We start from the raw sequence: 12,787 nt of genomic DNA on the forward strand, positions 1-12,787 counted from the left end.
ACCCAAATTCTGGGACCTAATGCATCTACAATGAGAGACTTAGGCACCCATGCCTTAGTCACCTTCTTCCTAGTCTCATGAACCCTAGAAACATGTGTTCTATGAAATTGGGTTCTTGACACTAAAGAAATAAAGCTAGACTCCTTAGGTTGGTATCCTAATCCAGCCTTGTTGTAAACCGCCCTTTGGGCATTTAGAATCATGTCTAAGGTCTTAGAGCTGGTTGAGAATTTCTCAAGCATTTTCTTGAGCTTCTCAATTTCACCCTTCAAGGTTTTGTTTTCATCCTCTAGGGCCTCTTGATAAAGGTCATCGACCTCATCTTCCCTAAGGGCCATTAATTTCTCTATTTCATCTTTTAGCAGTTTAGTTTCTGTTTTTGATTTTTTAAGGGAAGTAGACAAATGTGCAATTGTTTTATAATACTTTTCTAAATGGGGAGATGTTACCTCTTCATCATCCGAAGATGATGAAGTCGCGGTTGAAGAGCTTGAGTCCTCACTCTCGGACTCGGACTCCTCTCTTGCCATGAGGGCTAACTGCCGTGTACTCTTCTCCCTCTTCTCTTCCTTAGATGAACTTGAAGAAGACTCATCCCATGTAGCTTTTAGAGCCTTCTTCTTCTTGACTCTTTCCTCCTTCTTTTTGGCTCGTTCCTCCTTCCTTTTTAATTTCGGACACTCGCTCCGATAGTGTCCCTTTTTGCTGTACTCATAACATGTAACATTAGTTTTGTCAATATTTTGTTCACTAGGTTTACCTTTCCCTTTGTATCTTCTGCTCCTTCTCATGATTCTTCTCACGAAGTTGGCCATCTCGCTTGATGATGATTCACCTTCATCATCGGACTCGGAGGAGGATGAAGATGAAACAATTTCTTTCTCCTTCTTCTTTTCTTTCTTCCTTCTTCCCTCCTTGCTATTTTCTTCTGCAACCAAAGCAATACCTTTCTATTTTTGCCCTTTGTTAGCAAGTTCATGTAATTCCATTTCACAAAAAAATTCATCTAACTTAACAATGGAAAGATCCTTGGATACCTTGTAGGCATCCACCATAGATGACCACAAGGCATTCCTAGGAAAAGCTTTTAGAGCATACCTTACGAGGTCACGGTTTTCTACTCATTCATCCACCGAATAGAGACCATTGATGATCTCCTTGAACCTTCCATGTATCTCACTTACAGTTTCATTTTCCTTCATGACAAGGTTTTGTAGTTGGTTTAGGAACAAATCCCTCTTGGCGATCCGAGAGTCTCGAGTCCCTTCTTGGAGCTCGATGAGCTTGTTCCATAGATCCTTCGCACTTGTGAAAGGACCAACCTTGACAAGTTGATCCTTGGCTATCCCACATTGCAAAGTGACAACCGCCTTGGCATCGGCTTGTCCCTTGCGAGTTTGCTCGGTTGACCATCTCGATGAGTCAAGTTCCTTACCTTCTTCATCCTTTGGAGGTGAGAATCCCTCCTTGACGGAGAACCACATGGAGATATCGGTCTTGAGGTAATACTCCATGCGGCTTTTCCAGTATTGAAAATCTGCTCCATCGAAATAAGGTGGACGGTTGGTGCTGAGTCCCTCCTTCATGGCCATTGTTTAGCTCTTTGGGTTGTTAAGCCGTAATGAAGAGCACCAGGCTCTGATACCACTTGTTGGGATCTTAGATGGCTAGAGGGGGGGTGAATAGCTCCTTTAAAAACTTAAACGAAAACTTCTACACAGATAATCGTTAGCACAGCGGAATTGGACAACTAAAGGAGAGAAAAACACAAGCACACTAACACTAGGATTTACGAGGTTCGGGGATAACTTGCCCCTACTCCTCGGCGTGTCCGTAAGGTGGACGACTCCTTGATCTTCGGTAGATCGCACCCCGGATAAACTCCGGCTAAAGATCCTCCTTCTCGGTGGAGTAACCTCTCCACAAAGATCACAAGAGTAGATTTGAAAGTGAAGCACAATTACTTACAGAGTGTGACTAAAGGATTGAACAGTTTAACTTACAGCCACGAAGCAGAAAAACAACGACAGGAGGAATCAGCCAAGAGCTCAACAAAAACGCACAGCCTCTTGCTTGAACGACAGAGAGAGTTTTTCCAGAGTGTTAGCGATCCTCTCCTCTTCCTCCTTCTTATTTCTCTGCTTTCTTCACTGCGTTTGCCTGCATCGAATCACTGCAAACCAGTAGCGTATCACTGTCGCCAAACCAGGCGTCGCCAATCACGCTTCTTCCTCATCTGATTATCTGAGCTCACACCAATACCATCCTTGGTCTTCACTGGTGTCTCTGAACTCGAACCAATGAGGAAGAGTCAAGCTGATTGCAGCCAGTGAGCCAACTGAACAAGCCAGTGAACGTTGACGCTTCTTTTGCACAATCTGCAGCGATAACCAGTGGAAAAACCATTTTGTTTTATTCCTTTGATAGTCATTGATTTGAATTAAAGCATCACCATGGTACCTGCAACCTGTTACTCAAAAAGCTCACAAGCAGATGTTAGATCAGACGTATAACAAACGAATCAGAAATCAGCAGAAACTGACAGTGTGTGCAGACAGTGTGGTGGATCGGTCAGCGGACCGATCCACACCTTTGGATTGAACTCTGATCGGTCGTGAAGACCGATCAGGGTATGGCCTGATCGGTCGACAGACCGATCAGGGTTTAATGGGTGCGGTTCCTCGCACTCCTGAGATCATCACCTGATCGGTCCGGAGACCAATCGAGATATGGCCTGATCGGTCCGGCAGACCGATCGAGTTCATATGGATCGGTCCACGGACCGATCCAGCTTTTCCTTCTCGCGACATCATCTCCCGATCGGTCTGGTGATCAGATTACACTCGATGTGTTTCCTGATCGGTCTCAGACCGATCAGGTTACTCGATGTGCTACTGAGTGTTTCCTGATCGGTCGCCAGACCGATCAGCAAACATAGTTTCACCAGATCGGTCTGTGCACCGATCAGGAAAACAAAATCCCACTGGATCGGTCTGTTGACCGATCCAACGCCCATGTGATATTGGGATTGGTCTTGAGAACGAGCTACCGAGCCCTCTCTGACCTAGTCCGGAGAACGAGCTCCGCCTTCGGCTGGGCCTGAGAACGAGCTACCGAGCCCTCTCTGACCTAGTCCGGAGAACGAGCTACCGAGCCCTCTCCGACTTCGTTCGGTCCAGAGAACGAGCTACCGAGCCCTCTCTGACCAATCCGTGCCAAGTCTCCATACTTGGACTTTTCCCATGCCAAGCTCCCTGCTTGGACTTTTCACCAGATGTCTGGTCAACCTTGACCCATCTGGATTTCCCTTGCCTGGCTTCACTCACCAGGCCTTTCCCTCCCAATGGATCAACCTCGATCAGTAATCAGTCTGAGTTTGATTAATATCTGATACAAACTTAAATCAGTATCAACATCAAAACAACAGTCAGGTCAGACTGTATCAACACTTCCGAGACGAGGACCACCTAGCACCTTCTTCTCCTTCCTTCAAGTTTCGGCCAAGCACAAAGCTTCTAAAGGATGAAGATTTTTTTCCACCAACCAAGCTCCAAGGGATGCAAGCTTTCTCTCCTTCTTCTCCAAGCTAAAATCCGGCCACCACTTGATCTCCAAGAAGGATGAGAGGTTCGGCCACAACAAGGAGAGAAGGGAACTTGAAGGGGTCGGCCACACCAAGGAAGAAAAGAGGGAGAAAATAGAATAGAGGTTGTTCTCACAAGGGCACCCAAACCCCCTCTTTTATAATCCTTTAGCCTTGGCAAATAAGGAAAATTTAATAAAAACTTCCTTAACTCTATTGCCATTGAAAAGGAAAATTTTAATTAATTAAAATTAAAATCCTTTTCTTAGTGTATATGGACGACCACAACAAATAAGCAAACAAGGAAATTTTTCGCTAGAAAAATTAAAGCTTCCTAATTTGCTTCCGGAGAAATTTTAAAATAAAATTTCTCTTTAATAATCCCTTCATGATTGATGCTATAAAAGGAAATCTCTATAATTTTAAAATTTAACTTTTCAACATGTGGATGATAAATAAGTAAAGTTTTTATCAAAATTAAAATCAACCTTTTAATCTACAAATAAGGAAAGAGATTTAACTATTCTCTTAATCTTTTGTAGAATCTTATAAAAGAAAATATTTTAATTTTTAAACTCTCTTTTAAATCATGTATTCCACATAAGAAAAAATTAAAAATTAAAAATCATTTTGTATTTATAATGGCCGGCCACCTAGACTTGGGTTCAAGCTAGGGTCGGCCACCCATGGACCAAGGCTTGGCCGACCCTAGCTTAGTCCCCAAGCTAGCTTGGTCGGCCCCTATAACATGGGTATGAAGGTGAGTATAGGTGGGTATAGTATTCTATAAATAAGAGGCTACGATAGGGACCAAGAGGAGGAATTGGTTTTGGTCTCCCGATAAAATTAAGCATCCCGCGTTCGCCCCGAACACACAACTTAATTTTATCAATAATAATTCATTCCACTAGAGAACTATTATTGAACTACCGCACCAATCCCAAATTACATTTTGGGCTCCTTTTTATTATGAGTGTGTTAGTCTCCCTGTGTTTAAGATGTTGAATGCCCACTAATTAAGTGAGTTACTGACAACTCATTTAATTAATATCTTAGTCCAAGAGTAGTACCACTCAACCTTTTCGTCATGTCGGACTAAGTCCACCTGCAGGATTTAACATGACAATCCTTATGAGCTCCTCTTGGGGACATTATCAACCTAGATCACTAGGACACAGTTTCCTTCTATAATCAACAACACACACTATAAGTGATATCATTTCCCAACTTATCGGGTGATCCTGTCCGAATGCTGAATCAACGGATGCTGGGCACGTGGCGCTCCCCGGATGCTGACGTGGATCTTCGACTGATCGCAAGAAACTCCGGCGAACCTGCACAGAAATCGGGCCGGGAAGGGGTTCCCGGCGACGACCCTCCGACGCTCAAGTCAAGCAAGCAGATGAAAAAAGTGGCTCCAAAGATGTTAAAACGCATACCTCCGGCGAAGTATGAGGCTCTTTATATAGAGCGGTGAAAGAGCTCATGCACGTCCACCGAGGCGCATACGTGTCCGTAGCCCATACCTCGGTATGTGTCTATCAGAAAGCTTACCTGACGCCATACTGTTACAGTCCAAGCACGTCTTCGATGGGACAACAGAACACCTCGTTGTCAGACTTGAAGTATGGCCTACATGTGGACCATACCCGCTATCAGAAAAAGATGTCACTTGTCCTTTTGCCCTTACTCCCTGGAGAGAGTCCGGCCGGCCGACTTCTGCGACATCCGGCCGGACATATGTGTTGCTTTACTTGGGGAGATTCTTACTCACGTGCTTTGTGAAGACTGTTAGCAGTGCTACCTGATGGCTTTGGCCGAGTGTGAAATCCGATCGGCCCTGCGATCTTATCCGCTGAGCGCCGGAACACTGACTCTCGACGATACACCAACCATCACCTAGACACCGGCCAGCCTCCCGGCCGGTCGAACCCGCCCCTCTCCGCCCGGCCGTCTGCTACTTTGGCTTCCATGTGGCGTTGACTCCTCCGGACGAGGGGGCCCCTGTTCTTACAACCGGATCACTTGCCTCCCCTTCAAGTCTAGTCGAAGGAGGCGATTAGTCCGACTGACTGGACTAGTAGCCTAGCCGGGCGGCATCTTCAGGCACTCCTCCTCCGATCGGCTTCCCGCAGGGATGACCTTTAAGGTTGGTCAACAGCAACTTTCCTCGAATCTACTCGTAACCCGTGCCAATCTTCAACATTCAGGCTGAGCATGCGCTCATTAAATGCATCGAATGACCAAACGCCACGTGGCCAACTGTCGTCATCGTACGACGGCGGCGGTGTGGTGCTTTGATGGGATCGAGGCGGTTCGAAATGGACGTCGTGATGTGCACTTTGACTCCCGTGACCTGGATCCAACGGCGGAGGCCGCTCGGCCTCCGCCATATAAAATCTTCTCTCTCTCCCATTCCCCTCACTTGCCTCCGCGATTTCAACCCCTGTCTGTCCCCAGCGCTTAGAGCTCTGGCGATACCGTCTCTGTTCTCCGACGCTCTCCGGCGCCCCTTCCTTGATCCCTTTCCTCTCTGTAAGGCTTTATAACTTTTCTTCCTCATTTCCGGTGTCTTATCCGCATTTCTTTCCCTAGTTCCAATCCTTGAAACTTCTTTTCGTTGTCTGTTGTTTTTCTCCTGCCTTTTTGCCTTTTTGACTCCTCCCGATCGACTCATGGCTAGTTCTTCCCATCCCGAAGAACAGCCCCTCGGTCCATGGTACACTACCATGTAGTCCCGATTCGAACAGCGGGACTTCGATATTCTGACAGACAATTTTGAAATCTCAGATGATTTCGAAATTCGTTTAGCCGGTCCTTCCGCTCGGCCTCATAGGCCGCCGAGCGGAGCTTTCTGTGTCTTCCACGACCAGTTTACCGCCGGTCTGCGTTTCCCTGTACATCCGTTCATCATAGATGTTTGTAATTTTTTCGGTGTGCCGCTCGGCAGTCTGGTACCCAACACCTTTCGTCTCCTTTGCGGTGTTGTTGTTTTGTTCAAGATTCACAACATCCCTCTCCGACCGGAGGTCTTCTTTTATTTTTATTACCCCAAACAAGCTGAGCCGGGCACCTTCATGTTCCAAGCTCGGCCCGGCTTAGTCTTCTTCAACAAACTACCCTCTTCCAATAAACATTGGAAGGATTATTTTTTCTACATCCGAATGCCTGATCGGGCCAACTTCCCGACCCAGTGGCAGGTCAGCCTACCCCCCACTCCCGAGCTGAAGAAATTCAAGACTCGACCGGACTACCTCCATGCTGCAAATATGCTAGCCGGTCTGCGCCTTGACATCAATAAGCTCCTTCATGAAGGAGTGATGTACATCTTCGGCCTGAGTCCCATACGGACTCCTCTTCCGACCGGCTTTGGTAAGAATTTTACTTTGGTATTTGCTTTGATTGCTAACTGATTTCTTTTCTTTCCTTTGCAACGGACATCGTCATGGATTCGGTGATGGCCGGCGTTTTGAAGAGAAAGGCGGCGGCTCTGGAAGCCGCGGCGGCCAAAGAAATGGAAGCGCTCGGTATCCAGCCGGTCGGATCCCATGAAGGAGAAAGCGGGACTCAGGCTGAGTCCACTGTTCCGGCTTCTCAACAGAACGTGGCGAGCGTAGCCACTCCCACTGGGGAACCAACTGTCCCCGAGGAAGGCTCCGCTCGGGAGGGAGAGCCACCTGTGCAAAAGTGACGCCGAGTGGAGACTCCCCTTCGGTCGGCTACCTCCGCGGTCCAACCATCCGAGCGGGTCACTGCGACTGCTCGAGGCAAGGCGCCAGAGGTCGAAGCCATTTCGTCCTACCGGACGCCTTCTGAATGGGACGAGCCGACTGCTCCAATTGAGGCTACTCCGGTGAGCACCCTTCCGCCCGCTCGTCTTTCCGTCCAACGTTCAACCATTCATTCCCAGTTTTCTGCGCTGGCTTCTGATCCCCTTCCAATCGCCGGTCGGACGATCCCCGGCCACGGCCGCACTATACGAGTCTCTCTTCATCTCCCGACTGAAGAGTTGCTGCCCGAGGCCGACCGCCCGACCGTGCCCGAGCACACCATCACTTTGAAGGGGCCCCTAGCTGAGATGTGGGCCGACGCTCGGGAGCGCGTCGCGCTGATCCCCCTCCGCAACCTGGCCAATAGCCATATGCAGGAGGTCACGGGGGTAAGATCGTTTTCTCTGAAGTTCTGCTTGCATTTTTCCGATCGGCTGCTAACAATTTTCTTTTGCCAGAGATGGGTGGAGGAGATCGCAGTCTCTAACCGCCTAGCCATGGTGGACGAGGAGTTAAGGCAGCTGAAGGCGGCTAGCGGTCCGTCCAGCTCTCAAGGCCCTTCGTATGCCGAGCTGCAAAAGGAGCTGAAGAAAGCTCAAGCTTTGTTGGCTGCCGAGCAAAAAAAGACGGCCGATCAGGCCCATGCCTTGGCCAAGTCCGAGCGACAAGTCAAGTCGCTCGACACAAAAATAACTTTGGCCACCACTCGGAAAAATACGGCTATCTCCGATCTGGAGAAAAAGAACGTGGAGGCTCGGGGCCTGGAACTGAAGATAAAGGAGTTGACAGAGCAGCTCGACAGGGAGAAGGCGGGCCGCTCGACCAACGCGTCCAAGCTTCAGAATCTGAATGAGGCCCTTACTGGCTCCCAGGCGGCTTTCAAAGAATATCAAGATGCCGAGCCGAGTCGCCTCGCTGCCTTAAGACAGAGCTACATCCGCTCGCCTGAATTCTGGAGAAAATATGCGAGCGGATGTACACAGCCTTCGACTTGGCTATGACCACCACCACTTATCTGAAGTCTACTAATATTCCGGCTGGCGATCAAGTGGCGCTTCTGAGCAACATTCCCAGGGACCTCTATGATTTCATTGAGTAGACGTCTGTAGGTGTAGTTGGGTCGCTAGGCCAAAAAATGACCTTTTTTGTACTTAGGCCGCTCAGCCTTGATTTCTAATCTTAATGCAATGTTTTTCTTTCACGTATTGTCTCTTTGCTAGTGAATATGTATGTTGTCTTCTCGCCCTTCCGCTCGGCTAAATATGTAACATTTCGACTGCTTAATATTCAGCTCTGATCGTAGAAATTGCTCGCTAGATCCTGGCAAGTACCCTTGAGTGCTGGGCCGAGCGGACCATAGAGACGCGCTAACAATATTGAAGGCGAGTTTCTGGGGCAACTGCATCCCTTTTATGGGCATCTTCCGCTCGGATGATTTATAGACGCCGGCTCGTCTCTCGATATTTAACGTCGGAGCTCGACGGTCTTCCTCTCGGAGGGTTTATAGACGCCGGCTCGTCTCTCGATATTTAACGTCGGAGCTCGACGGTCTTCCGCTCGGGAGTTTATAGACACCGGCTCGTCTCTCGATATTTAACGTCGGATCTCAACGGTCTTCCGCTCGGGAGTTTATAGACGCCGGCTCGTCTCTCGATATTTAACGTCGGAGCTCGACGGTATTCCACTCGGGAGTTTATAGACGCCGGCTTGTCTCTCGATATTTAACGTCGGAGCTCGACGGTCTTCCGCTCGGATGATTTATAGACGCCGGCTCGTCTCTCGATATTTAACGTCGGGGCTCGACGGTCTTCCGCTCGGATGATTTATAGACGCCGGCTCGTCTCTCGATATTTAACGTCGGAGCTCGACGGTCTTCCGCTCGGGAGTTTATAGACGCCGGCTCGTCTCTCGATATTTAACGTCGGAGCTCGACGGTCTTCCGCTCGGAGGGTTTATAGACGCCGGCTATTTAACGTCGGAGCTCGACGGTCTTCCGCTCGGGAGTTTATAGACGCCGGCTCGTCTCTCGATATTTAACGTCGGAGCTCGACGGTCTTCCGCTCGGATGATTTATAGACGCCGGCTCGTCTCTCGATATTTAACGTCGGAGCTCGACGGTCTTCCGCTCGGGAATTTATAGACGCCGGCTCATCTCTCGATATTTAACGTCGGAGCTCGACGGTCTTCCGCTCGGGAGTTTATAGACGCTAGCTCGTCTCTCGATCTTTAACACAGCCGCTCGGCAAACACGCTAGCCATCCTTAATTTATTTCTGCTTCCTGCATTACAAGGACATGAGCGACTAGAGTATACACAAATGAGTTACACCAGTGCACCTTTTATCCGGCACGATAAGGCTGGAAATGATTCGCACTCCATGGCCGATCCAGCTGCCGTCCGTCTTCATCCTCCAAATAGTAAGCGCCTGAGCGGAGCTTTTCGATAACCTTGAAGGGGCCCACTCAGGGAGCTTCCAGCTTGCCGACATCGCCGACCGGCTTGACTTTCTTCCAGACAAGGTCGCCGACCTAGAATGATCTGGGGATTACGCGCCTGTTGTAGTTTTGCTTCATCCATTGGCGGTACGCCATCAGCCAGACGGACGCCTTGGCTCTCTCTTCATTAACCAAATCCAGCTCCATGTTCCTCCGCTCGGCGTTGCCTTCATCGTAACTCTGGATCCGAACGGATTCGACACCGACTTCGACGGGAATCACCGCTTCTCCGCCATATACCAGATGAAAAGGCGTGACGCCCGTTCCTTCCTTTGGAGTCGTTCGGATGGCCCATAGGACGCCCGACACTTCATCCACCCAGCTTCCTCCCAAATGGTCGAGCCGGGAGCGCAGAATATGAAAAATTTCCCGATTGGCTACTTCGGCTTGACCGTTGCTTTGGGGGTAGGCTACAGATGTGAAGTGTTACTCAATGCCGAAGCTTTTGCACCAATCTTCAAGCAATTTTCCTGTGAACTGCCGCCCGTTGTCGGAAATAAGTCGACGGGGGATGCCGAACCGACAGATGATGTTCTGCCAGATAAATTTCTTGACCATCTGCTCGGTGATCTTGGCTAGCGGCTCGGCCTCCACCCATTTGGAAATATAATCAACTGCCACAAGTAAAAATTTCCGCTGTCCGGTCGCCATAGGAAATGGACCCACAATATCCATTCCCCATTGGTCGAACGGACAAGAGACAGTAGCGGCCTTCATTTCCTCCGCCGGTCAGTGGGAGACATTGTGATACTTCTGGCAGGATAGGCATGCCGACACGGTCCGAGCGGCGTCTGCTTGTAAGGTTGGCCAGAAGTATCAGGCCAGCAGGATCTTCTTTGCTAGTGATCATCCGCCCGGATGCCCTCCGCATGATCCTTGATGTACTTCTTGGAGGATGTAAGCCGAGTCTTCCGAGCTCACGCATTTCAAAAGCGGGCGTGAGAAAGCCTTCTTGTAAAGCTGATCGCCGATGAGTGTGAACCGACCGGCTCTCCTCCTTAACAGCTGGGCTTCGTTCCGGTCGGACGGTGTGACTCCCGATCGCAAAAACTCCGTGATGGGCATTCTCCAGTCGCTCGGAAACGTGAGGTCTTCCATCCGGTCGACGTGCGCCACCAAAGATACTTGTTCAATCGGCTGCTGGATGGCGATCGGCGTTATTGAGCTCGCAAGTTTGGCTAACTCATCGGCCGCTTGATTCTCGGCTCGAGGTATCTTTTGGATAATTACCTCTCTAAAGTCGACCTTGAGTTTTTCGAAGGCCTCGGTCCTCTGGGTGGCTGAGCAGCGTGCGGCTTTCGCTCGGCAATAGGAGCCCGCTCGATTGGTGTTTTTTTTTCCTGGCTGCTTGAGCTTCTTCTATGTTGATGTATTCGTTGGCCCGGTGTAGCATGTGGTCGTAGTCTCGGGGCGGCTTGCAAATGAGCGATCGGAAGAAATCCCCATCCACTAGGCCTTGTGTGAAGGCATTTATCATGGTCTCCGAGGTGGCCGTTGGAATGTCCATGGCCACTCTGTTGAACCGCTGGATGTAGGCTCGGAGTGATTCGCGGGCTTCCTGTTTAATGGCAAACAGACTAACACTGGTTTTTTGATAGCGCCGACTGCTTGCGAAGTGATGGAGGAAGGCCGTCCGGAAGTCCTTGAAGCTTGTGATGGATCCATCCGGTAACCTCCGAAACCACCGTTGAGCCGATCCCGAGAGGGTGGTTAGAAAGACTCGACACTTCACCCCATCCGTATATTGGTGAAGGGTAGCAGTGTTGTCGAATTTACCCAGATGATCATCCGGATCGGTGGTCCCATTGTATTCGTCGATCGTCGGGGGCACGTAGTGCTTTGGCAGAGGATCCTTCAAGATGGCTTCTTAGAATTGGCGATTAATCCGCTCGGGCGATGCGTCCACTCGGGGGGCTTTCCCTTTTCTGTCTTCTCGTCTCGGCCTTTCATCAGAAGAAGATCTCCGATCTCTTTGGGTTGCTGCAGCTTCGGGGGTGCGGAATAGGGCCCGATGAAATGCAACGGTTGCCTGCGGTGCTTCCGCTCGGCCCCCAGACGCGGACGTTGCTTGCTGCTCCGGCCGCTCGGCTGCTGCTTTCTGTTTTTGCTCCACAAGCTTGGCGGCCCTCAACTCGACCAGAGCGTCAAATTCCTCCGTGGAGAGCGTCACCGTGTGTTGTCGTCTAGTCTCGTCCATTGCTTCTGCTCGGATGTAGGAGCGCTCCCACATACGGCGCCAAATTGATCCTGTCCGAATGCTGAATCAACGAATGCTGGGCACGTGGCGCTCCCCGGATGCTGACGTGGATCTTCGACTGGTCGCAAGAAACTCCGGCGAACCTGCACAGAAATCGGGCCGGGAAGGGGTTCCCGGCGGCGACCCTCCGACGCTCAAGTCAAGCAAGCAGATGAAAAAAGTGGCTCTAAAGATGTTAAAACGCATACCTCCGGCGAAATATGAGGCTCTTTATATAGAGCGGTGAAAGAGCTCCTGCACGTCCACCGAGGCGCATACGTGTCCGCAACCCATACCTCGGTATGTGTCTATCAGAAAGCTTACCTGACGCCATACTACTACAGTCCAAGCACGTCTTCGATGGGACAACAGAACACCTCGTTGTCAGACTTGAAGTATGGCTTACATGTGGACCATACCCGCTGTCAGAAAAAGATGTCACTTGTCCTTTTGCCCTTACTCCCTGGAGAGAGTCCGACCGGCCGACTTCCGCGACATCCGGCCGGACATATGTGTTGCTTTACTTGGGGAGATTCTTACTCACGTGCTTTGTGAAGACTGTTAGCAGTGCTACCTGATGGCTTTGGCCGAGCGTGAAATCCGATCGGCCCTGCGATCTTATCCACTGAGCACCGGAACACTGACTCTCGACGATACACCAACCACCACCTAGACACCGGCCGGCCTCCCGGCCGGTCAAACC

The sequence above is a fragment of the Zingiber officinale genome, chromosome 8B (genome assembly GCF_018446385.1).
Source record: "Zingiber officinale cultivar Zhangliang chromosome 8B, Zo_v1.1, whole genome shotgun sequence".
Taxonomy (NCBI): Eukaryota; Viridiplantae; Streptophyta; class Magnoliopsida; order Zingiberales; family Zingiberaceae; genus Zingiber; species Zingiber officinale.